Source organism: Cetorhinus maximus, chromosome 8, assembly GCF_964194155.1.
Source record: "Cetorhinus maximus chromosome 8, sCetMax3.hap1.1, whole genome shotgun sequence".
NCBI classification, from domain to species: Eukaryota; Metazoa; Chordata; class Chondrichthyes; order Lamniformes; family Cetorhinidae; genus Cetorhinus; species Cetorhinus maximus.
The window spans coordinates 21,855,802-21,882,152 of NC_135886.1; the positions used below are offsets into that span (position 1 = coordinate 21,855,802).

General features: G+C 41.3%; 1 protein-coding gene across 2 annotated transcripts in view; it reads right to left on the reverse strand.

Annotated features, from left to right (window-relative positions):
* LOC144683516 (plexin-A2-like) overlaps nt 1-26,351 on the reverse strand; it is a 393,900-nt gene that overhangs the window by 348,382 nt on the left and 19,167 nt on the right. The gene's annotated exons all lie outside the window — the stretch shown is intronic.

A 26,351-nucleotide genomic window follows, 5' to 3' on the forward strand; every position in this document is an offset into this window, starting at 1 on the left:
TCATTATCATAAATTTCACCATGACAGCAGAAGCTGTGTCAATTTGTGAATTATTTAATAGTTTCTATGAGAACACATCTCCTTTACTTACAGTACAACACAACACAGCATGGCCCCCCACACTTTAATATATGTTCCAAAATGTTTACAGGTGATGTGGTGTTTCTGGAACGAAAGTGAGTTTAATTTAATCCATTTTCTCAACATGAAACTAATTCCTGCTGCCATCCTTTTTCAATGTGAAAAGCATTATTTTGTTTAAAAGAGAGATGGAGGGGCAAGGCGTTTACCTCAAGCAGAGGTTGCCATTTTGTATTTTTTTTTTAAATGCCTCTTTTGAAAGTGCTTAATGTATGACCAACATCTTTAAACAAATTTATCATTGCAAGTTAAACGGACAATTTCAATTTGTTTACATTTTGCTTATATTTGTCCAACTCCCCTAACTTTGCACCCGAGGTCTCACACTGTGATGCAAGTCTGCATTTCTCCAGCAAACATCCATCAACACTCCCCAAGTTACAATCATTTTTGCTTTAAGAGTGCACTTAACCAGGAAAGCCAGTTCTTAAACACACATTAATGTGGCACCTGTTCAGACAAGTTTACAGCTTTATTTGGTGTATTGCTATAAAAGCAATTCTGTACAAGCTACTAGGCAAATTATGGCTTTTGTACAGATGAAAAGGAAACCTGCTATTTCAGACCTACTTCATCTCCCCATTTAAGTGCATGTTACATATTCCATTCATTCGCTCAAAGCTTTGCATCACACACTGAAGCTTTGAATATGGCAGCGTTTCTGTTAATTTTATCATCATTCAGATTACACTGAACTCAAGTTTGCATTAATATCCAAAAAGGCACCATTTCAGTCACATTCACCGATGGAAACTGCAGAGTTTAAAATGTAAAAATGAAGCACTGGAGCATATGTTCTCCCCATTGAAGCTAAAAATAAATACATGGTATTAAAAAAGTTGTGTTCCAAGTACAAATGCCTTAGCCACCTCTGCTTTTCCACCTTCCCAACAGCAATCAGGAATGGGGCAACAAAAGCCGGCCTTGCCAGTGACACTCACGTCCCACAAACGAAAAAGTACCAGTAAGATAAGCTCTCGGGTCAATACTTATTTTCACTTCCTCCAAAGTTACCTGAACTAGGTCCAAAAAGGAAAATAAAACTCGAGCATCCACATCCAATCTTTTAACAAGTTACCAAAGCGAAAACTTTATTATTCCTTTTCAGTGATTTTTTTTTACATTTCCTGAATTTCTCTCCTCATCCTTCTGCTTGAGGTAGTGGTTTATGTAGGGCACAGCTCCATGGGTGACAGCCTCCCAGAAGAACATCACATGAGTGAACAATCTTCATATTTTTACTTCAACAGAGGATCAATGGGTTATTCAACCACGGCAAGCATCCTCACAGCTAGACCTGTCCTGCCCTCATCTAGCCTCCACACACATACTTCATGCAGCATCTGTGTTCACTTTAAAGCAGAACATTATTTTCAACACCATGATCCTTTGGACGCTGCTGCTTTAGCAACATTCGAAAACATGGCACTTACATAAATGAATGAGTGCAGTTAACACCCAAGTAGCTCTTTCATTGCAGAGTTTCAGACAAACACTTGCTTCCTTTCATCCTGCAAAAGTGACAGCGGTCTCAATATGGGTGTTAATGACAAACTAACCACATACATTTGGAGATTATAGGTGCATAGGAAAAGCATTCACAGCCTTAAAATGTTCTCAAATAAAATATTTTTATTTAGAGACAGAAGTGCAATGTACTTCGTTGTGAGGTGCTTGCAGTACAAGCCTCTGCAGTTTAACAGCACTCCTAATGCTCTGAACATGCCCAGCACTTTAAGATTGAGTATTGGGAAAAGTAATTATTTTTTTAATCCTAGGTGAAAAGATGTTTAAACAGAATTATATGTAAGTAATCGCGTTACATCAAACCAACATAATCTCAGAATAATGGATCGCAACTTTGTGGCTTTCAAAATGGGATTGCTCTTGGGAAAGTAGGGGAAGTTACACATGTTCAGCACACCTGCGTCTGACAAACAGTCCCAAGGCGCAATCCTATTTATAGGATTGTATATTTATAATTGCACGGTTCTCCTACTAGGAGTTACAACTGCCCTCTCCTCCGCACTTTGTTTTTGTTATGTTGGGCCAGTAAATCTAAGAGTGGCAAACACCTTTCCTCATTGTGCTGACAAGTCACTTCACCTTTGCCCTCTGACATCACAAAGACAAAATCAGGGCTGTCACCCTTAATGGCAATAACAGATGCGCACTCCATTACTCACCAGACAATGCAATGCTGTGATCTGTAAGTTATATACTCAGTGGGTGTCACAAGAATCAAGGGCTGCTATTATCACCAGCATGCCATATTACACCAGGGACAGCTTTAAACGATGCCCAAGGGCACAATTTTCACCAAAGGTATAATGCCCCTAAAACAAACAATAAACAAAAAGAGTTCTGTACTGTTCCTCTTCCTCAATCTACGTCCTGATCAAAGCTGTTGAGCTGCATCACCCCAAAGTTAAATCTTATTCAAGGCGCTCAAGCTCACTCATGTTGAATACCTCAATAATATGGATGCTATTAACACAGGCCGACGCGTAAAATGACGTGCGGCGATGTCAGGCATGTGTCCCGACGTCACCGCGCACCATTCCAATCTTCCGTTCGGCAGGCGCACACCGGAGTCAGCTGCGTGCCCGCCGAACTGTCAAAGCCCTGTTAAGACCATTGATAAACCAATTAAACAAATTGACAGGGCTGCCCGTCCAACCTTAAGGTTGGCAGCCAGGCGAAGAGCCCAAGCGGCCTTCACGTTTTGAATGAAACCTCATCCACAGGCGGGTTTAATAAAACCATGAATATTTTATTAGTTAAATAAAAATTTCTATGAAAATTCATAAACATGTCCCAGCTCATGTGACACTGTCACATGAGGGGACATATCTGAATAATTTTCTTTTTTCTTTTTTTCCAACTTGAAAACTGAACTTAATCTCCCCGAGGCATGAAGCTGCCTCAGGGAGATTTCTGCAGCCTTCTGTGTGCATGTGTGAAAAAGCACAGGCCCTTGACTCTCCCTCCTCTCCCCGCCCGCACATGAGCACTACCGGGCACATGTCACGCTGGGCGGGCCTTAATTGGCCCGCCCACGTAAAATGGTGGCACGCAGCCTATTGCGGGCACCCACCCGCCCGACAGGAAGAAGATTCTACCCCTAAAGTCAGCGAAGAATGTGTTTTTTTATTTCATAATTTCAGCTAATAGTATGTTGGATAAGGGATATAAAAACTGAGCATACAGGTGCGGATCCTATCATTCCCAATCTTTTAAAAAATTTCCTAAAACTTGCTTCACAAATCACATGATAGATAATCTTTTATGAATATTTTGGGGGAAAGGAAGTTCTTTCTTTTTAAAACAATGGGCCATAATATCCGAGCTTCAGGGTGTCGTATTAGGTGGGGGTACCCCAAGATGCACCAGGGAACCGCCCCGGATGATCACAGGTAACGTTTCCATGGTAACTGCCTGGAAGTGCAAACTTCTTAACCCCACTGCCCTGCCCCCAAGGCCAGCCCCGATGCCACACCGCCCTACACCCCCAACTAACCCCGCCCCCAAAGGCAAGGCCCGATCTGACAGCCCATCCCACCCCCTCCCTTGAGATGAGACCCAACACAACCACCCACCCTAAACCCCCCACCGAGGTCTGACCCGACCCAACCCAACCCCACCTCCCCCCCTTGGCCTGACCCCACAAGGCCCAAGCCTCCACCCATCCCAACCCCCCTAAGGCCCAACCCAATTGCCAACCGACCTGACTCACTGTGGCCTGACCCGCCACCACCTCCCCTCCCAGAGGCCTGACCCCCTTCCCCGTGACTCAAAGCACACCCCCCAGCCCTACCCACAGAGGCTCAAACCCCATCTTCACACCGAAGCCCCCACAAGGCCCACCCTCAACACTGCACCTGTCCCCCCCACAAAATCCCCCAGCTACCCCATGCCAAATCCTACCCACTTACCTTATGCATTTCCCTCTCCCTGGCCAGTCAAGGACCTTTAAACTTCTCTGGACCTTTAACTTACCTGGTTTATGGCAGCTAGTGCAGTATTAAAGAGAGCATGGTCTCCTTGCATCCGACAGAGCTGTGCTCAACACTAGGCCCCAGATATGCCCTGCACTGCCCGGATCTCGCCCGGCCTGAGTCGGAAAGTCAGGCAAGACAGGGCGGGGAAAAAAATTCAGGTATAAATCTAGGAGCGGGTCCAACTCAGATTGCCACTCACAGAAAGTTCAGGCCCAGTGTTAATTAAGACAAAGTTGCTACCATGGATGGCCAACCCATTGCGTTAGTTTTATGGCTAGCTGGTTAAATTGAAAATCTACCTCTTTATGGTATATATTAATGATTCTAACAGGGCATTGCATGCCCTCTGCTCAAAAAAATGATCTCCAATTCTTTCCCTTTGCTTTTTTGAAAAATGCATTTGTGTCACTCTCAACTCAAAACCAATCAAAACAGTTCTTCCTATTTACCTCATCAAAACTCCTTATAACTTTTAACCACCTTAAACAGATCTCCTTTTAACCTTGTTCTCATTAAGAATATCGCCAGCGCTTGCAAAACAGTACTTCAGCAAAAGAGTTAACATTGTTAGTAGAAGGGGAGGAAATTAATGATTTCTTGTTAAAATGTGTTAGGAAATACTGTTAGCTTAAGTAAGTTATATTGGTGTTTGTAGGTATTAGGAATGAGGTTTAGCTTTAATGTTTACATTTGATTTGTATTTCTGTATCTACGCATTAAGAAAGGTCAAATTGAGTTTTGGTTTCACTTTAGAAAGGTGTTTACATTTCTAATGAGAGTTTATGACTTAAGAAGTTAAGCAAACACAAGGGTAGAAGAATTGGGCTGTTGCCTAGCAACAGGGGGCCAGAGAGGCAGGTCCCTTCCACAGACACATACGCAGAAGAAAATAAACTGCAGTTTGGTTTTGGAAGCTGTTTGAGTGCAGTTAGTTTTGAAAGTAGCTACCAGGAGAGACTGGAGCAAAGGGGACAAATAGCCAGTCAAAAGCTAAAGAAAAGACCCCAAAATCCAGGGGAGTGGAACAGGAGGAAATCCCAAGCAGACCTTCTAGTCAATGGAAGGACAGCAACCTGGAAAAGGTCCTGTTAAGTGAAGTTAAGAGTGGGGGGCAGAGAGAAGGGCTCCAAGCTTCAAGTTTAAAGATTCAAGCTGCAGAGAGCAGATTTAAAGTGAGAAAAGTTTGCAAGAGGCAAGAAGCTCCAAAGAGGCAACTGAAGGTCTGTAACTCCTTGCTATGGGCATGTGAAGCAGTGGTATTGTTGATGGCTGAGGTGATGAGAGAGAGTGTGTGGAAGACAGCTTGAATGCATGTGGTGACCCAGGGGAGGGGAACATCAGAAGGAGAGTTTGAAATCCTGGAGATGAACCCTTGCGAAAGGTGTATGAGAGAAAGCATCGGTTTGGGAGAAGATTCCAAGGCGAGTTCTTGAAAAGTGGAGATTGGAAACCTTCATGTGAAAGACGAAGTTCAATGACACTAGTTGGCTCACAGTGTGACAAGCGTCTGGGGGGAGTTGAGGAGGGATCCATCCATAGCATCTGGTTGAGGTGGCATCTGTCACTTGATTTCAGAGTATGATGTGTCTGACCACAGGGTACCTATTGGTACATGGACTATGTACTTACTGTGGACATTAGCGTATAAGATAGTTCTTGTAACTTGTGTTATCCTTACAAATCTGTACATATCCATAAAGGTATAGTTGGGGATGAAGGAGTATTGTAATATAGTTCATCTTTTCTTGTTGAATAAATGTTTTATTCTTCTGTTAAAAATTCATCAGCTAACTCCTATGACTGTTCAGTAGCTATGCTCCACGTATCTAAACAAACAAATAAAAGTTAGGATCTATCAAGCTGGGTTGCACTCTGGGATCAGCTTTCTCAACTGGCAATCATAATGAATGGCTTGCATTTATATTGCATCTCCAATGTAAAAAATGATCAGAGGTAATCAGAAAAGAAATAAATAGAAGTTAAGCCAGAGGAGGCGATACTAGTAGCAGTGACCAAGAGCTTGGTGAAAGGTGTTGGGTTTGAAGGAACACAAAGGAGGAAGAGAGGTGTAGGGGTTTAAGAATGAAATCCCACTGGATAAATGACTAAGGGAATGCCCACCACTAGTGGGGTTCGGAGAAAGGCCCAAGAAACCAGAATTGGAGCAGCAGGAAATTCAATTGGGGGCAGGATGTTAGTAGAGCTGGAGAAAGCTATAGAAATATGATGGGACAAGGCCAGGAAGAGTTTTGAGCACAAGTATGAGAATTTAAAATCTGAGACATTGGTGGACAAGGGGCCAACATAGGCCACTGGGGACAAGGGCAATGGGTGAGCACGATTAGTTGCAATAGCCTAAAAGCAGGTTTTTAGATGGGCAGAATTTTAATAAGATCATTCAGGAGAACAAAACTACAGGATCAGTTTGGTTTCGTTGTGCCTAAAACTGATTAAATAGTTATTTTAATGTCTTAAATGTTGACATAACCTCAGAACTGCAGCATGCAAACTGCAAAGAAGTTTTGTTAAATGAAGTTAGGAACGACACTCCTCAAAGTCCTACATGAATCAAGTTATGGTCCAAAATTGCTTACTGGCAGCACAGAACAAAGACCAGGATGAATGACTTATAAGTACTTTACAATCTCAGAACAATATACAGTAATGAAACATTGAATCACTGCAATACAAAATAGTCAAAATAATAGTGTAAACATTATAGGATGATGCATTTTTTGCAAACACATTATTCTAATTGTTAGCAAATGGCTAAAAAGTTAAACTGCATGTTTCAACTAATCATTTTAATATGTACTATGTTCAATAACTAAAATATTTCAAAGCAGTACTGTGTCAAAAATATGCAATCACTGCTAAACAGGTTTTGTTTCAGTTAGACTGCTCCACTGAGTAACTAACCAATTAATGTTATTATATGGTAAAATATCCAAAAAGCAACTTAATGCAAGATTGGGAGCTTATGATTTTATTAAGAGAACAACTGACACTTCAGAATTTTATAGTATAGTTTCAGCCAGTTTAAAGTCACAGCAGAAAATGCTGGACCAACTCAACATTTTTGGAGAGAGGAGTGTAGGGCTGTACATCAACGTTAAGCATTAGCCTTAACTTTTTCTCTCCACAGATGCTGCCTGACCTGCTGAGTGATTCTAGCATTTTCTGTTTTTATTTGAGATGTGCTGCATCTACAATATTTCAGTCATTTCTCATTCAGAACAGATGACTATAATAACCAGAGACATATCTGACCTCCTTCCTCCTTGTGAATTTTCACAACCGTTTCCACATTAGCTCCAGGTGTTTTGACATTATTTATACTTTACAGAAATACGTTGCTCTTATTTTCACCGCCAAATGAACCTCAACTATATTGCCGCTAGGATCTTGAATGGAGCAAATGACATTTTACACTAATTTGAGCTGTGAGAAGAGACAGCATTTTGATCTCCAGAACACTGGGGAAAGCACTGGTGGTTATAGGTCTTTAACTGACAGTGGAAGCTATTTGAGGTGATAAATTAAGTACATCCCATAGGAAATGTATTAAACATGAAAGCATTTTAACTAGAGTGCAATTTTGCTTATGGTGCACTTGTCCTGTTACACTCTCCATACCTGAAGAGAGTACTGCAGCAATCACTGGCTGGGAGTTCTATTAAAACAATTCAAGTTGTAAGAATGCTTAATTAGTTCCTAAAATATAGGCAGAGTGAAAGATTTCCAGTTTCAGAAGCTCAGCTAAGTTGAAAACGGTAATCTCTCTCCTGAGGGTTCAGGTGCTTACCTGCTGTCATAAGTATTATCACAAACCATTAAAAAGAACCTCTGCAGAGATCAACAGCAATTTGTGTGATCTCCCAAGAAATTATTTATCTCAGATTCCACAGACATCAACATCTTTGCCGAGTTTTGCCTCGTGTGTACTTTTTAATATGGGTTCAATTAAAATCTCACAGCTGTGCAGTGAGTCTCAGCCGTGGTTTCCGGAGCTCAGTGTCGGCATCTCTCAGCGGTATTAGGATGACACTAATTGTACTCACCTGGAATTACAGTGATTGATTACATTAGCTGTGTAATTTCCTGCCTCTCACACTCCCTCAAGATACCATTAGTCTTTGTACTTCCTGAAGTTCCTCATCATTCCAAATCTCCATCCCGGCATGCAGCTTAGAGTTCAGACATCTTATTCTCTTTCCCTTTCTGTCTTCCTTCCAAGAATGCTTAGTCCTCGTCAAGTCCAAGCTAGAGTGCAGAATTTTCCCCACTGCTCCTAAAACTCTACAAGGCTCACCGTACCAGAAAGTGGTTCTGAGGCTATTCCAACAGAACACTCATCACAAGCCCCATTAACACGAATACAAGCCAAAGCTCAGACTGTTGTTGCAAATTCAGCAGTCTTTCCAGCTTGTCTGGATTTCCATGTGTAGGGGAAAAGGAATGAGATTATCTGGATATATTCAGGTTTTCATTCAAGACAGTCATAGCAATACGATTTGCCACAAAACCCAATTCAAGCTTTGATTTATATAACAGGAAAAGCAACAAGAATGTATACAGTCTAGAGCCAATTACTTTGAGTAGATTGAGTGAACTCTGCAAACATTACAGTTTTTTTCTAATATTAATGCTCAATAACTAATAGTGCAAACAGGGCCATCAGAAGTGAGCATGAAAAGGTTTCCACTGATGCAAAACTTCATACCAACATCTGCAAATGAAAACAATGAGCATTCTGACACTATTTCCAGTATTCTTTCAGAATGCACAGTCATTATCTGAAAATCAGAAACACAGGACTACATTTACTGTCCGAATTTTCAGTTTAAATTTTTTAATCACAAGTACATCTCAATGGTCCGAGAGCTTTTGTCCGATATCTACAGCTTGGAATTGGGGAAAGAAACCAATCTAATGCGTGCTAAACTTATTTTTTTCCAGTAGCTGTGCTATCACAGGTTCTTTAATGTGCGCACACGGACAAGCAAGCTTCCCTATTGTGAAATGAAGTAGTAATGGTGGAAACTGGATGTATCACGTCCAAATTCAGTGTAAAGAGACTGTTATCCCACCAGGTATATAGCATGGCTAGGGAAAATGTCAATGCTATCACCTCACTAAGTCAATAGGAAGCAAAGCTAATTTAAGGAACAGGCAACATGGCATTTTTCTCTCTAGCCACCAAGTGTGAGCGGAATGTTCCATCCACATGAGGCATTTCATCAAGCAGAAAAATTACACCAAGCTTCAAACCCGCAACTACAGCAGAGCTAAGGGACACTTTGGACAGCATTTAGGTTGATCTGCTTTGGACTGGGGATTATGGAGCTTCATATTGGTACGTTTACAGTTTCATGTGAAGGACACCAGCAGTTCATTATAATCATACATTTTTAAAAATCAAAAGCAAACTGGTTTTACTCCTTACCAAGTCACTTAATGCCAACAGAAAAAAAGTATTGCACACAAAATTTTATAATTTTTTTCCTGATTATACTTGGCAGAAACCATGACAAAAGCTTATTTTAAGGTAGTGGATGACAAGCATGTATCATGAAATTATTACAAGATGTCAACAATTATAATAATCCTTCGCTGGTGCAAGATACTAAACTAGGAGGGCATAAATCATGGGAGTGAATTCTGATCCACACACCCAGCATCCTTTCTCAAACTGCAAAAGGGTTAACTAAGGTCTGATCAATGTAAACCTTCATTGTGTTTGAGGAATGTTACAACACAAGATCACAGAATCACAGAGCAGACGAGGCCCTTCGGCCCATCGAGTCTGCACCAACACGTGAGAAACACCTGACCTACCTATCTAATCCCATTTACCAGCACTTGGCCCATAGCCTTGAATGTTATGACATGCCAAGTGCTCATCCAGGTACTTTTTAAAGGATGTGAGGCAACCCGCCTCCACCATCCTCCCAGGCAGTGCATTCCAGACCGTCACCACCCTCTGGGTAAAAAAGTTTTTCCTCACATCCCCCCTAAACCTCCTGCCCCTCACCTTGAACTTATGTCCCCTTGTGACTGATACTTCACCTAAGGGGAACAGCTGCTCCCTATCCACCCTGTCCATGCCCCTCATATTCTTGTACACCTCGATCAGGTCTCCCCTCAGTCCAACGAAAACAACCCAAGTCTATACAACCTCTCTTCATAACTTAAATGTTTCATCCCAGGCAACATCCTGGTGAATCTCCTCTGCACCCCCTCCAGTGCAATCACATCCTTCCTATAATGTGGCGACCAGAACTACACACAGTACTCCAGCGCTGGCCTAAGGTTCTAATCAACTCCAACATGACCTCCCTACTTTTGCAATCTATGCCTCGACTGATAAAGGCAAGTGTCCCATATACCTTTTTCACCACCCCACTAACATGCCCCTCTGCCTTCAGAGATCTATGGACACACACGCTAAGGTTCCTCTGAGCTTCCCAGTGCCATGCCCTTCATTGAATACTTCCTTGTCAAATTACTCCTTCCAAAGTGTATCACCTCACACTTTTCAGGATTAAATTCCATCTGCCACTTATCTGCCAATTTGACCATCCCGTCTATATCTTCCTGTAGCCCAAGACACTCAACCTCAGTTAACCACCCGGCCAATCTTTGTGCCATCCGCAAACTTACTAATCCTACCCCCCACATAGTCATCTATGTCGTTTATATAAATGACAAATAATAGGGGACCCAGCACAGATCCCTGTGGTACGCCACTGGACACTGGCTTCCAGTCACTAAAGCATCCTTCTGTCATCACCCTCTGCCTCCTACAACTAAGTCAATTTTGAATCCACCTTATCAAATTACCCTGTATCCCCTTTGCCTTCTTTATAAGTCTCCCATGTGGGACTTTGTCAAAGGCTTTGCTGAAATCCATGTAAACTACATCAACTGCACTACCCTCATCTACACATCTGGTCACCTCCTCAAAAATTTCAATCAAATTTGTTAGGCATGACCTCCCTCTGACAAAGCCATGCTGTCTATCCCTGATCAAACCTTGCTTCTCCAAGTGGAGATAGATTCTCTCCTTCAGAATTTTCTCCAATAGTTTCCCTACCACTGACGTGAGACTCCCTGGCCTGTAGTTCCCTGGCTTATCTCTACAACCCTTCTTAAATAGTGGGACCACAATAGCTGTTCTCCAGTCCTCTGGCACCTCCCCCGTGGCCAGAGAGGAATTAAGATGTATTTGTATCCCTCAACCTTCGGTTACCAGCAAAACAATTGTATGGTCCTGCACTAAACCTGTCCTTAACTAGAAAGATGCAGCATTTAAGGAATGAATATGTTGAATTATTTGTACCGTTTGAACAATTGATCCCATTACTATTCAAGTCCTTTCACAGAATGACAGCAAATGCCAGAATATCTGCTCACAACTGCAGAAAGTGCCTCAAAACAGTTTATAAATCCTGCATCATTTTAGGATACATTGCAGAAATACTACTGTAAATCTCCTGTTTCATAGGTGTACAGATTCCAAGCACCTGTTGCTAATTTAAGGCAAAAAAATCCAGCACCTGATGAATCAGGTGGGATAGAAGGGATTCAATAAGAGTATGAGGGCACACTGTGGGCCAGTTTTGGATATATCCTTTCTCTAAGAAAATGAGCTGCAGATGCAAACATGGAAGAAATTGGTTTGGAACTAGGAGCAAGTTGCATAAATGCAGATCTTTAAATTTAAATTGCATTGTTAAAGGTATCCACAAAACATATGACATGCAAAGGCTTTGTAGGGCAGCCCTAACAAAGTCCTGAATTTTAATAAATTGCATGGGGGACTACAGAAATATTTGAAAGATGCGTAAGCAAAGGTACTTGATGCTAGAGATAATACAAGGATTGTCTATGTTTTATGTTTAAAATAAAGGAAGGTAAAGCATGTTGGTCATGTTCACTTTACAAACAGGAAATATGCCAATGAGTCAATGTCCATTGAAACTGTCCTGAGTAACCCCTAAAGGCCCGTTAAATAAAAGACAGGAAGTGTGTTGACACTTGCAAACAATTAAACATAAAATAATATCACATTAATTAAACAGGATATAATAGACTCAAAGGACTAACACACAACCTTAAAAACTGTCTTCAAAACACTACCCGCCATGGAATAATCAAAGGGTTAGAGGAAAGGGTTAAAACGGTGGAAATTATATAAGACCAGAGCAATGATCATGTAGTTCATGATGTGAATAATATTCTACACCAGGAACATACTCCCTCCTCTGAAGTCAAAACTCCTGGAGTACTTTAATACAATGAACTTGAACTCGACTAGAAAACGGTGGGCACAATGAAGTACAGCTTGGAACAACTTTATTATACACGTAGCATATGTACACACACACACACACACACACACACACAAACACACTCTATACACATATACAGTTATAAAAGTATTATCCATTTTCTAACACTTTTTCTGCTTTCATTTTAATAATTAGTACATCCTCAAAGGTCTGAAGGGGGATACAGCTCTGGTTTATCTTACATATATATTTCAGCATATCAATACCTAGTCAAGTCAAGACGAACTATTTCCTTTTTTTCTGATTAACAAAAGAACCCAAAAGAAATCAACAGAAAGGGTTCATTTGGAAAGGCTGCTATTTGCTTTTTGGATGATTAGAAGGGTTTGGTTCAGCAGGAATGGTTAGTCAAACGTTTTTCTCAGTTTGGAAACCTGACACTCGCGGGTGAGGGCAGCAGGGAAATAGAATTTCCTATATTTTGGTGCAGATGTTATACTCCTGGACTGCATTCTGTTCAGCTGAATAAACCGAACGGTTATTCAGTTATACTGGTTAAATGGCTATTTAGGCACTCAAAATGAAAAAAGAGCATTATTAATATTATTTACCCACAAGGCTCAGGTTCCCCAAAAACGTGCATTCTAGCAGGCAAAATTAGATTTTGCGAAGTTTCCTGTGGGAAAATTGCACCCAACTGTCATTTTAATTGGGAGTCATTAAATTCTACAACACTAGGCTTATTACCTTTTTCTCTGATGGGCAGTAAAATATGACCTCAGTCACTATTCACACCAGAATTACTTTTCAAACAATTCAAACTCTTGATACCACCAAGCAAACAGCCAATAATGTAAAACACAGAGTTTAACTGTAACCAGACTGAATGAAACCATGCCAGTGTTCAATATTCAAAGGTTCTAAATGAAAAGTTAAAGTGTGTACTAGGTTTTTAAGACAGGTGAATGGAAAAGATAAATTCAGAGTATTACGCTAAATTTAAAAAAAGAGGGTACGTCAAATAGATATCGATGCAGGGCAGTACAAACTAGACTTTGGACTGATGTAACGAAATGCAAGTAGTTGTATTTATGTAGTGTCTTCAACATAGAAACAAGTTCCAAAGTGCATCACTCAGAGGCATAACCAGGCAAAAAAAAGTGATTGATCTATGGCTTAGATTTCCACAAAAAGTAATGGAGGGAATAACCCGAGGATGTTTTAAGAAACAGTGGGATCTGGAAATTGGAGAGGAAGGGGATTGCGATTGGGCCAAACGGCCTTTCTCATCCTTAATCATCTTGTGATCTTTTGAATTGTTTTTCCCTTTCAATGGAGAGATGTCTATCTTTATCATCAGCGTTTATTTTTTAGGCCACAGAAGCTGTAATTATTAAAGGAACGTTTAATAATATGGTTTTTAACACTTTTCACCACTGTGACCTGGGTGTGAACTCAGACGGATGGGATGGAAGTCTTCTCCTTTTGGCTGTTTGCGCCGAGCTGAATTTGAGCAGTGCTAATCCAGTTCTAGCTGGGTATAAACCATCAGAAAAAAAACAATCCTAAACCATTAGCAATTTGGTGATCACATTGAGACAGATGATAAATAAGGCAATGTTTTTAAAATAAAAACGGCACACAGGCATTACAACTAGAACATGCTGTTGGTGCAGAGAGATTTACTCTGCATAAGAGTCTTGCCATACATTGGTATAAAGATGCTTAATATCAGCAGTGGGTGCAAAAAGTGTGAAAATGCTCCATTTCCTACCATTGACAAGTCCCCTTGGAAAGTACAATATTCATCAAGAGAAAGCGAAAGAAAATAGAGTATATTTTTTCAATTCAAGGTTATTTGTTAATATTAATGAGCCATGGCAGATTAACGTGTTCTTTGAACACAAGTGAGCTTTGTAAACCTCTGGAGTCCTTACTAAGTTTATATTCACAACTAGAATCTCATTTTCTTTTAGCGTAATGCAATTCCGGGCACAATTCACCGCTACTTTCCCACTCCAAATCTTTCTCGGACGGTTTGCATTCTTCTCTGCAAGCCTCCAATGTCTTCCAGTTTCCTCCTTATTTTCAACTGCTTTGGAAAATTCAAATCAGGAAAGTACTTAATTGCTATGGTTTTCTTTTCAACTGATTTTTATTTCCATCAAAGGGATGAAAAAAGCTCTCTCAAGAATTATGAAAATATCTGAAATTTGCAATACTTTCAAACTGCGGTTTACTGTTATTTGCACATTGTCATGTCGGAGACGGGTGATGTTTGTGAACTTAGCTGGGCATCCGTATCACTGTAACACCTTCCATAGGGCAATTCAATTTTCCAAGTCAAAGGCTTTTGTGAGACCAAAGTGAGCCTTGTGCAAAATGGTGTTCTGCTCTTTGCACTTTTCCTGAAGTTGGCAGTAATTCTTAAAAAAAACTGTGGAAGGAAGGAAATCTAATAAAAACTATTCATGCCTGGTGGAAATCCTCTAGATTTTATTGTTTTCATGCACCATTGTTAAGCTGCACTCATTTATCTACCTCACAAGAAGTAGACGACCATATGGCCCCTTGAAACTGTTCCGTCATTCAATGTGATCATGGCTGATCTTGGGCTTCAACTCCATTTTCCCGCCTTCTCCCCATATCCTTCAACTCCCTGAGACACCAAAAACCTGTCTACCTCAGTCTTAATTATATTCAGTGATGGAGCATCCACGACAATCGAGAGAATTCCAAGGATTCACAATCCTTTACTAAATTAATTTCTCCTCAGCTCAGTCCTAAATGACATGGCCCCCTATCCTGAAACTGTGACCCAGTGTTTTAGATTCTCTGACCAGCAGAAACAATCTCTCAGCATCTACCCTATTAAGACCCTTCAGAATCTGATATGTTTCAATGAGATTGCCTCTCATTCTTCTAAACTCCAGAGGATATACACCTAATTTACTCAGCCTCACACCAGAGGACAACCCTCACCCCACAGGGACCAATCTAGTGAACCCTTGCTGTACCACTTCCAATGCAAGTTTTTCTTTCTTATATACGGAGACCAAAACTGCCTCATCTGTGGGGTGGATTTTATAGCCCCACCCCCAACACCCCCCCTGACCGGGTATATTTTTGATGAGGTGACACAAAATGTATCGAGTGGCTAGACCACCACCTTCCTGCCTATCCCTGAGCTGAGCCTCAAAATACACTAGGTGGACAGGTGCTGAAATCGGCAGCCCGCCTGCTATATTTAAGTTAATAATTAAAGGTCATTTGGGCTAGATAGCAAGCCCAGTGGTCAGAATAACACGTTGCCAATGCCATAATACGGTTGGTTTGTAGCATGCGGGTGGGAGCAGGCAGGCTGTTTTTTGAGGCCTCAATGAAAAATGGTGGGAAGGAAGGGGGAGCACGTCATTCGGGGGGGTGCCCTGTGCGCATCAATGGCACGTCTCCTTCCTTCCTCACCACCTACCCTCAAAAGCCCATCCACCCACACTCCCCTCTTCCCTCCCCCTGGGTTCTGGGATCCCTCCCTAACCTAAAAGCCCAGGATTTACCTGCTCTTTCTTGCAGTCCTGGCATCACCCACTACTGAGCTTTGATGCTGCCAGGGTTGCTAGAGCTGAAGAGCAGAGGTCCCATTTCCAGGTACCTTAACACGTTATGGGTGAAAAGTGACCCTATTGCATCTAACTTATTTGTAGCCAAAACATCTTTGCTAATGGCTTCTCTTCCTACATCTGGGCCGTCATTTTGCGAGTCTCCCAGAAGCTTTGAACATCTCTTCCTCACTTACATGTTGGCCTTTAGCAACATCATCCATAAATAGAGGGTCAACTTCTACATCTTTGGTGATGACACCAGCTCTCCTTTTTCACCACTTCTCTTGATCTCCCCATGGTGTCTGAGTGCTCATTGCTCAGATAATCTGTTTCAGTGACGTTGCTTGAGGGGTAGGTGTTGGCAAGGCCATGGTGAAAATGCTCCTGCTGCTTAAATAGTGCCACAGTGCCCTTTACAGCCATCTAAGGCAGATAGGGCCACAGTTTAATCCAGTCTTGGATTCGCGACACAATTTCCTCCGGATAAATATTGGGAAGACTAAAGCTATTATCTTCAGCCCCCATCACAAACTCTATACCCTTGCCCAGTATTCAACACAGGCCGTATGAGACAGTTTGAAATCTCAGTATCCTACTCAATGCTGAGATCTGGACCCCATATCTGTACCATCATGAAGACTGTTCCTGCTACCTCCACAGCATTGCAGCATTGCCTGCTTTTGACTCCCTCAGGCTCCATTGCTCCACTTCTATCCTGGACAGCTTCTGCTTTCTGTAAACTTGAGCTCATACAAGATTCTGTTGCTAATGCTTGACCCTGTGCCAAATCCTGATTGCTTATTATTCTTAGGTGGTTTACACTGGCTCCTGGTATTCCAATTTCAATTTTTAAAAAATTCATTCTTGGGATGTGGGTGTCACTGGCTAGGCCAGCATTTATTGCCCATCCCTAATTGCCCTTGTTTACAGGGCATTTAAGAGTCAACCAAATTGCTGCGGGTCTGGAGTCACATGTAGGCCTGACCAGGTAAGGATGGCAGATATCCTTCCCTAAAAGGATATTAGTGAACCAGATGGGTTTTTATGACAATTGGCAATGGTTTCATGTTCATCATTAGACTTTTAATTCGAGATTTTTTTTAAAATTGAATTCAAATTCCACCATCTGCCATGGTGGGATTCGAATCCAGGTCCCCAGAGCATTAACCTGGGTCTCCGGGTTGGCAATACCACTACGCCTCTGTCTTCCCATGCCACCCTATGCACCCACTCATCCCAGTGGCCTTTTGTAGCCCCGTGCCAACTTAGTGCCAACTCATGTCAATCCAGGCCTCCCATCATCTTTTGCCCTTACCCTCTCCATGCCAACTCACCTCGTATCCACATGGACAAGCGTCAGGAGCCATGGTGGCATAAAATAAAGTTGTGTGTCCATGGATGGCATTACTATTTAAAAAGAAACACTGATTGATTTTTAAAAAAATCAAGACATTAAAATTCCTTCAACTAATCTCTTATGAAAACAAATATTTCTATTTGGTAACCACTTGGAGCTGTCAATCAAACTGGTCACTTAACAGGCACCCCACTGTGATAATGTTAGGTTGGGAAATCATTCATGCAGCACAAATCATTTAAAAGCAGCTCTCAGGCTGATGTCAACAGACAGTAAAATAGCAAACTCTGATTTTTAAAAAAACTCCACACTTTTTTTTAAAATGTAAAGCCCAGCAGAGTTAATTCTTTGACCACTTTAATTGTTCCAATGAACTTTGATAGTTCCAATTAGTTCTGACGGCTTCAAAGGTTTAAATGTGTTTACGCATTTTTCACGCACAGTTATGTCTACTTTTAACATTCCCAAAGGGTACCTTACCTCCACCAAAGAGCAGCTGACCTCTGCCAAAGGTGTCCCAGGAGCATATCCAAAGCCCCCATTCCCTACCCCGTTCCCCCTCACTTCCACCCCACCCCACCCCACGAAAATGGCAGAGGCAGGGTTCAGGGACAGGACTTCTGGATTCGCACCTCTGCTGGCATTTTCATACAGATGGAGAGCCTCTCCCTCTGCGTGAAAAGTCATGCCTGAAGCTGCAATTGGAAACCAAAACTTCTAGGGAGGCTGAACCTGGGCGAAAACATATAAAAAGGATGCCGATCAATCTAAGTTCAGTTATTGTTGATGGCGATCCCAGTGATGAAGTACAGGCAGGCTGAAGAAGGCAAAGGCAAAATCCAGAAGCTGAGAATAAACAAGGATACAGTTGCTGCAGTTTTTCTGTTACTTAAAGATAACACTGGTGGGATCTACACCATCCAGACTGAGTTAAGGAGGTTCTGCAGCCATATACCATTTTTGGTAAAGACCATGTCCATGGAACTCAGGTTAGTTATGGTCTGCTGATGGCTGGGGATCAGGCCAACTCCTAGAAGAGGAGCTGAAATTCTTCATGAGGAAGACAGAGTTTTAAAGGACTATTGTAACTGAGAGGCTTATATGCCGAGTGGATTGCTGAGCCAAATCTTAAAGTCTGTCTTGCTTGAATCTGCCATTCAATGTGTCATTTTAGTTTATAATCAACTGCCATTTTCCTGTTAATTTATGCTTAACATATATTGATTCTGGGTTTTAGAATATGAGTGGTCAGCTAAGATAATATTTAGTGTTTGTTTTGTTTGACTATTGTATAGTAAAAATTATTCTGTTTAAACCGTGGGATCTTGTGGCCTCATTCTTTTAATAAATAACTGGGATTTTGGATTATGTTTTAAATTTTATTGGACTCTACTGAGATCATAACACGTGTCAAAAGTACTTCATTGGCTGTGAAGTGCTTTGGGACATCTTACGGTCATTTAAGACACATAAATGCAAGGCTCTCTTTTTCTTTTTAGGAGAAATGGTCCTTGAGCATATCCAACAATTATAATGAACATTACACTAGCTCAGAACAGCAAACTTCCGGACTTCCTGCTGCTCTCAGCTGGGTCTTTACTGTATGCAAGACATTAAGTGATGTCCACCTAAGTGTACCTTCTGACAAAAATGTTATGGAGCAACATAAGGCTGGTGAGAGACACCACTTATTCACCCACTTAGCTGTTAGCAATAGCTTTGTTGATTAAGAAGATAGGTCAACAATGTGTGTTATTATTAGGGACAGTGTGCAAACAAGGTCTCATGACATAAAATGCAGTACTTTTGAATGACAGAAAGAGGCGCGAAAGAGAGTGTGATGGTAGGAAAAGTAGTAGAAGGAACTCACAGGCAAACCCAATTAAGTTTCATGAGAAGAGCTTAATTTATTACTTGAAGGTAAATGAAATGCTGCAGACAGTTTCACACGCAGAGAAGCTCCCGTGACTTCCACCTCCACAATTAATTCCTGCTGGATTCCTGTGATTTTGGGGCAAGTCAATACAGCTTTAATCCATAATGAAAGAAACCAAACACCTTGCTGAAATCCACAACACTGTTCAACAGAGGAAACCAGATTTCATGCCACTTAAAAACTTGCCAGTATACAATTATGGTCCATAGTTCTTTTTTACAAAAATAAACCTGGGCATTAACAGTTCACTCGGAACCATCACACTATGGGGTTGCATTCCATTGTGGTTATTAACATTTCCCCAAAGCCTAAAATCCCTAAGCTTCAAATAATCAGCCAAGCGTCTTCCAGCTTATGGCACAGTTTGAAAATTGCTTCTCACCTTCCCCTTCTTCTCAGATGTAATAAAACTACATAGAGTTGGGGGCCAGGATCCGTTTTCCTGAAGCTACCACTTTATCTACTAAACTGCAGGTGTGAGACAGAGGGCATCTGATCTTTTTCTTGTGCTGCCTGGATGTAGGTAGCACTTTTGCTTCTGATCCACTGACTTGAGCTCACTTAGCAGGAACGTTTCAGCTGCTTCCCCGCTCAGGTAAGAATTAAGATAGCGGTCAGGGCCCAATGGCAACATCAGAGCTGAACTGCACATTTGAAGAGACGTCTCAAATGGCAATAGGACATTTCCAAAAGTAAAAATGATTGCAAATGAGCAAAAATCAATGCAAACAATTGATGCCAAGCAAAATACCAAATGCACACCATATAATCCTTCTTTCAGCATGACGACTAAAGTTTCAACTCATTTCAGCATCGTTCATAAGCATTAAGGCACCTGAAACTGGGGATGCTTTTCAATTTTTAAATGCGACCGATGCCATAAAATGCATTTAAAGGAAATAGAAAATAAAGTGCAAGTCTCAGCGAGGATACATTGAAAAAAAAAACGGTCAAAAATTACAAAGGAACACCAGAAAAATGACTTGCTTCTCGCTGCGCCTGGAAATACAATAGTAACTTTGAGGAGAGCCTCCCAGCAAATGCAATTACAGGAAACATGGCCGTAAGATTCGAACCTAAGGCAGGGCCATTATTATGGATGCAGCTGTGTTCGGACAGGGGGATTGATAGACAATCATAATTGAGAAGATTTGGGCCCATTGCATCTCATTTACACTCAAAGCTCCATTGTGTATTTGCTTTGGCTTCTGGCTGTGTTTTTCTGGACGTGCCTCTGGGTGCTAGCAGGCATGAAGTTGCAGGCCTGCATATTTGCCATCACTTGAGCAAAATCAAGTACAAGTTGCACAGCACTAAATCTAAACTCCATGCATTAAAACAAAAGCCCTACTGATATGAGGAATAGCAAATTATACATTTTCACTTTTTCATCACCCTTTATGAAAACAGTTGTTTATTTGTAGTTATTTTCTATATAACATGTTACCACAGTAATGACCATGTTTGTGTGCACCCTGTTCATTAATAGCATTTTTGCCACAGCTGGAAATATTTTTTTTTAAAAAAAGAGAAAAACATGGTTCGTTTACACTGCATAAATTTAATCAAAATCAATAAGCTGTTGGCATTTTGATCAAAGACAAGCTTCATTTCAGCACAAGTGTTTCGAAAATGCGACCATCCTTAGATTGGCATAGATAGGGTCCATAGAAAGGTACTTTTTCCGTTACTTGAGGGGTCAATAACCAGGGGGCATGGATTTAAGGTAAGCAGTAGAAGGTTAAGAGGGGAGCTGAGGAGAAATATTTTCACCCAGGGGGTGATGGGAGCCTGGAACTCACTGCCTGAAAGGGTGGTTGAGTCAGATACTCTTGTAGTATTTAAGAAGTATTTAGATATTCACTTGCGTTGTCATAGCCTCCAGGGCTATAGGCCAAGCGCTGGAAAATGGGATTAGTGTAGTCGGACACGATGGGCCAAATGGTCTCCTTCTGTGCTGTAGATGTCTATGAGTCTCAATGAGTCTATTTAGTTGATGCAACAGGATTATGGCTTTCACCTAGACCCTCAAATCTGGTGAGACCTGATAAGATAACGTATCCAACTGAAGAACATTGCAGCCTATTTTAGAACAGGATGTCTGGACAAGTTATTGGCTTTTGATGCAATCAGAAACAGATCACATCTGCATCAGGTTTTACAGAATACACAGAACAGCTGGAATGAAGAACTCAGCTTATTAGCTTCCTAACCAGCCTAATGTGTAAGGAATTTTTTCTTTTGGTCATAACCAATTGAAAAAAAATGGGGATACTGCAACCATTTGCTACTGGAATATGTTAAAATCCAGTCTTTCAAAACTTCAAGGGTTTCTCTCTCAAGTGATGAAACAATTATCAATCAAATGGAGAATCATTTACAACTGTCAGATGGTAACTTGATAGTCATTGAAGATAACCTAAAAAGATCTGAAAGCTGGTGCTGTATGTACTATTAAACATATCAATCCAAAGAAAAGGCTAGTTCAGTGTCATCTTAGAGCCCATCCCCACCAGGGAAATATGATCAATGCAAATCATTTTAACTCTGATACTCTGTCTCACATACTGTTGGATCTTCAGACTTATTTTTCCCCTTGTCCTGTCAGCTGATTCCCCTGGTCCATGAAGAACCTTGTCTGAGACTTGGTGTTTTTTTTTTAGTCAAGGCCCTGGTTATAATGATGGAACTGGGATGTGACTTTGCCGTTTAAATTGGGCATCCACTGCTCAGGGGCAGTGAGCTTCTAATGCCTGAAACCAAGCAAAGTAAAAATGATGGTGGTGGTGGGTACAGAGAGCTGTGGCTTAGACACCTTTAACATACGAACATAAGAAAAAGGAGCAGTAGGCCATTTGGCCCCTCAAGTCTGCCCCGCCATTCGATATCATGGCTGATCTGCCCCAGGCCTCAACTCCTTTTTCATAGCTCCTCATAGCCCTCAGCTCCCCGATATTTCAAAAATCTACCTACCTCCTCTTTAAATGCTTTCAGTGATTTAGCCTCCACAACTCTCTGGGGTAGAGAATTCCAAACATTCACTACCCTAAGACGAAATTCCTTCGCATCTCAGTTTTAAATGAGTGCGCCCTTATTCTGTAACTATGTCCCCTAGTTTGAGATTGCCCCAATGGTGGAATCATCTCCTCAACACCTATCCTGTCAAGCCCTCTCAGAATCTTGTACATTTCAATAAGATCACCCCTCATTCTTCTAAACTCTAATGAATAAAGGTCTAACCTGTTTAGCCGTTCTTGGTAAGTCAGCCCCTTCATCCCAGGAATCAGTCTAGTGAACCTCCTTTGAATGGTCTCCAATTCCAGTATATCATTTCTTAAATACAGAGACCAAAACTGTACACAGTACTCCAGGTGCAGCCTCACCAGTTGTAACAAGACTTCCCTATTTTTAAACTCCAACCCCCAGCAATACAGGCCAAAATTCCATTTGCCTTCTTAATTACTTGCTGCACCTGCATGCTAACACTGTATGTTCTCCTCTTCCCCCACCACCTCAGTATATGCTCAGTCCTCACTATTCCTCCTGGGCAGGCAGGGGTTAAAATCAGCCCTCCTGAGTCCACTCCAAGTAGCTTTGCAATGCAGGGCAGCTTTAAACACAGCGTGTGTCATTCAATCATTCAAACAGCTATTCAAGAAGTTTGTGTCAACGTGGTTTTGGTCTCCAAGCAGTGAATGTTAGATATGCTTTTCATTCTTCAAATGTTCAGTCTCTGAATGCAGATCCATCCTTTGAAAACATGGCTAGCCACACTGCTCTGAATTAGAACCAATTTATTTGCCAAAACCCTCTGAATCCATGGCCCCTCCATGCAGGCTCTGAATACCAACATGGTTTTTACAGGACAATCCTGCAAGCTTCTTTTATATCAACGATCTCAGCAGCTTCAAAGGCCAACAAGCAGAGCTTGCACTTAATTTTTTAAGTAAATATAAAGGTCTGCTTTCCCACCCCGCACCCCATAGAAACAGAAACCTAAGTGGGTAAGACACCAAAGTACTTTTATCGATGATTTCATACTTGGTGCCTTACAACGGAAACTTAAAATATACCTTGCGCTCTCAGACTGATACTTCAGTTATGGAGCTGTCTCTGAAACGCAGGAAAACTTACTAGAAACAAGAATGATTGCTGAATGGCTGAAATATATAAATTACCTAATTAAATTCAGGGGTGATGACGCTATGTTCCCAATATAACTAATAACATCCTGGGGTTACCGTTGACCAGAAACTGAACTGGACTAGTCATATAAACACTGTGGCTACAAGAGATCAGAGGCTAGGAACCTTGCGGTGAGTAACTCACCTCCTGTCTCCCCAAAGCCTGTCCACCATCTATAAGGCACAAGTCAGGAGTGTGATGGAATAATCTCCATTTACCTGCATGTGTGCAGCTCCAACAAACAAGAAGCTTGGTACCATCTAGGCCAAAGCAGCCTGCATAACTGGCACCTCATCCACCACTTCCAACATTCACTCCCTCCATCACCAATGCACAGTGGCAGCAATGTGTACCATCTACAAGATGCACCGCAGCACTTCACCAAGGCTTCTTCATAGCACTTCCCAAGCCCACGACCTCTACCACCTAGAAGTAAAAGGGCAGCAGATGCATGCGACCACCACCACCTCCACGTTCCCTTCCATGCCACACATGATCCTGACTTGGAACTATATCGCCATTCCTTTACTGTCACTGGGTCAAAATCCTGGAACTCCCTTTCTAACAGCGTTGCGGATGTTCCTAACCCACCTGGACTGCAGCAGTTCAAGAAGGCAGCTCACCACCACCGTCTCAAGGGCAATTAGGAATGGATAATGAATACTGGCCTAGCAGTGATACCCACATCCCATGAATGAATAAAAAGAATACATTCCCATCAAATTAAGTCCACTATTGACTTCATTGGCAAGACACTGGTCTTGTAGCACAACATGCAGTATAAAAGGACAGTTTCAAGAAACAAGCAGTAACCTTACACAATATAAGTTCCTGGGGTAGAGAGAGGAAACAAGTACATTGAGATAAATAATATTGTAACATCCTAGTCCTTGTCACACACAAGGATATTTCACCTAATTTGCTCATATCACCATTTGATCCTGGACCTCTGAACACAGCAAATGAAAGCAATCACCTGTACCTTTCACCAAGTGTTACAGAAATCTACAGTGCAAATTCTCACAGCATGGTCAAAGAAATGTCTTTTCAAATATCTCAAGAGAGCGACTGTGTACAATGGCCCAGGTTTTGTGACAGCATTGACAGGAAAACGGTCTGTGTTTGCCATCATTACTCTTCTGAAACTGACAGTAATTTCTGGAGTCTGCATATGCCCAATTAAACATGGACGTCCAGAAGTTGTTGTCAGTAATTCAATGCTTCCCTCCATAGGGTGCGCCTGTTGAAGTGTCCCAGCCTGCAATCAATTAGAAATCACTGAACTGATGAAAACTTCAACTTTTACCCTATTAATTTTGCTGGAAAACCCCTTGAAAAAGTTGCATATGTTTGAATTAGGTACAACTGGGTTCTTTTTTAAACAGTGCATCAAGTTCAAACTTGCTGCTAAACAGCCATACTGGCCTTGAAAGGCGAATTTTATATTGTTGGAATGTCCAATTTCTACGATGAAAAATATCACATTTAAAAAATAAAATGTTTCAAAAGTTTGTTCATAATACTTTTTAACTTCTCCCTTAATCCTATATGTATATCCCACTCATTCATTCCACTATCTGTAAAACAAAATTAAAAGTGTAGGGATTCAGTGGTTTTTACTTCCTGGTTTGCTCTTGAGAGAATTCTTCAAAGCGATGAGTTGCTTAACCTGCTAGATGACATCACTGGATGCCTGGAGATGCCCTTCAACAGATTTAAACTGACAATGGGAAAGGGGACACCCACATCAGAGATTGCTAGATCCTTGTGGACAGCTTTTATCAAGAGGAGCAGCAAACACTCCTTGTTGCATCACTGGTGAGCACAAAATCTAGTCCATTATATTTAATAGAAACCTAAGTGTACTTAACAAGCTGTAACGCAATGGCAAGGTTAATTCGTTAAAAAGAAAAACACATTTTCAAGTCGCAGTTATCTGGACTTCTGACTGTTCTTCAAAACTGTTTGCTACATTGTAACACGTTTCCAAATAAATAAGTTGCTAAAGTAGTGGCACTAACCCAAAATTGGAAGATTTCAGGTTCAAGCCACTCCTCACAAAGACTTGGGCATCTAAACCAAGCTGATGGTTCAATGCAGTGCTCAAGGGATGTTAGGGGTGCTACCATTCGAATGAGACATTGGTCTGCATTCTTAGGCTGATATAAAAGATACCATGTTACTACTCGAAGAGCAGTAAGGAGAGTTTTCACCATGCTCTGACCAACATCTATCTAGTTATTTTTTGCTTTACTCTTTGTGGGATCTTGCTGTGTGAAAATTGGCTGCTAAAAGAAAAAAGACTTGCACGATGACAGGACATTCCAAAGACAATGAAACACTTTTGAAGTGTCGTGCCATTGTTGTAATATAGGAAATGTGGCAGCCAATTTATGCACAGCAAGACCCCACAAATAGCAATGTGATATTGACCAGATAACCTAGGTGATAAATATTAGCCAGGGCGAGGGAACTCCCGTGTTATTTGAAACAGTGTCATGGGATTTTTTATGTCCACCTGAGACAGCAGACAGGGCCTTGGTTTAATATCTCATCCAAAGAACAGCACTTCTAACAGTACAGCATTCCCCTCAGTACTGATGGGAGTGTCAGCTTGATTTTTTGTGTTCAAGACCTGCAGTGAGGATACCATGGCTAATGCACAATATATGTTTTATTTCCCTATATTACGACAGTAACAATACTTCAAAGGCATCCTGGGAAGTGTTGAAATCGCCAAAATAACTATATAAGTGAAAGTTCTTTCTTTTAAAGGATCAACGGATATGGAGAAAGAGGGTGGAATGAAAACTAAACGGAGACTAAATAAATGAC